Raw genomic sequence first — 366 nt, 5'->3', positions numbered from 1 at the left:
TTTTTTGTTTTGTTTTTGTTTGTTTTTTTTGTTTTTGTTTTTGTTTTTTGGGCCAGCTTCAGATTTGTTATGCAGAAGGCTGTTTAATGAAATTTAAAAAAAACAAGTTTTTCTCAATAAATGGTTTATTTTAGGAAGTTTTTTTCTGCATCCTTTATTTTGTTTGCTGGAGAGCCAGCTGATGTCTGTAGCAAATACAAGACATTTTGAGGTGAAATGTGAACAATGAAGTTTATGTCAGCATCTCTCACCTGAAAGGAAAGGGAAAATTTGGTCCCTTGGGCTGAAGTTTTCCTGAAGCTTTTCAGCTTTGGGCTGAAACTTTTCATAGTAGTCAATGCAGCTGAGTTTATCAGCCATTATAAA

General features: G+C 33.3%; 1 protein-coding gene across 1 annotated transcript in view; it reads left to right on the top strand.

The window, feature by feature from the left end:
* The window catches only part of MAP3K4 (mitogen-activated protein kinase kinase kinase 4), a 159923-nt gene extending 159786 nt beyond the window's left edge, over window positions 1-137 (top strand). Inside the window, exon 28 of the mRNA XM_019526945.1 lies at window positions 108-137. The gene's annotated coding sequence lies outside the window, so the exon portion shown is untranslated. The remainder of the gene's footprint in view (window positions 1-107) is intronic.
* Window positions 138-366: the final 229 nt, after the last annotated feature.

The sequence above is a fragment of the Gavialis gangeticus genome, unplaced genomic scaffold, assembly GCF_001723915.1.
Source record: "Gavialis gangeticus isolate Ggan-Ray unplaced genomic scaffold, GavGan_comp1, whole genome shotgun sequence".
Classification (NCBI taxonomy): domain Eukaryota; kingdom Metazoa; phylum Chordata; order Crocodylia; family Gavialidae; genus Gavialis; species Gavialis gangeticus.
The sequence above is the reverse complement of the archived record's forward strand: the minus strand, read 5'-3'. Positions and strand labels throughout refer to the sequence as shown.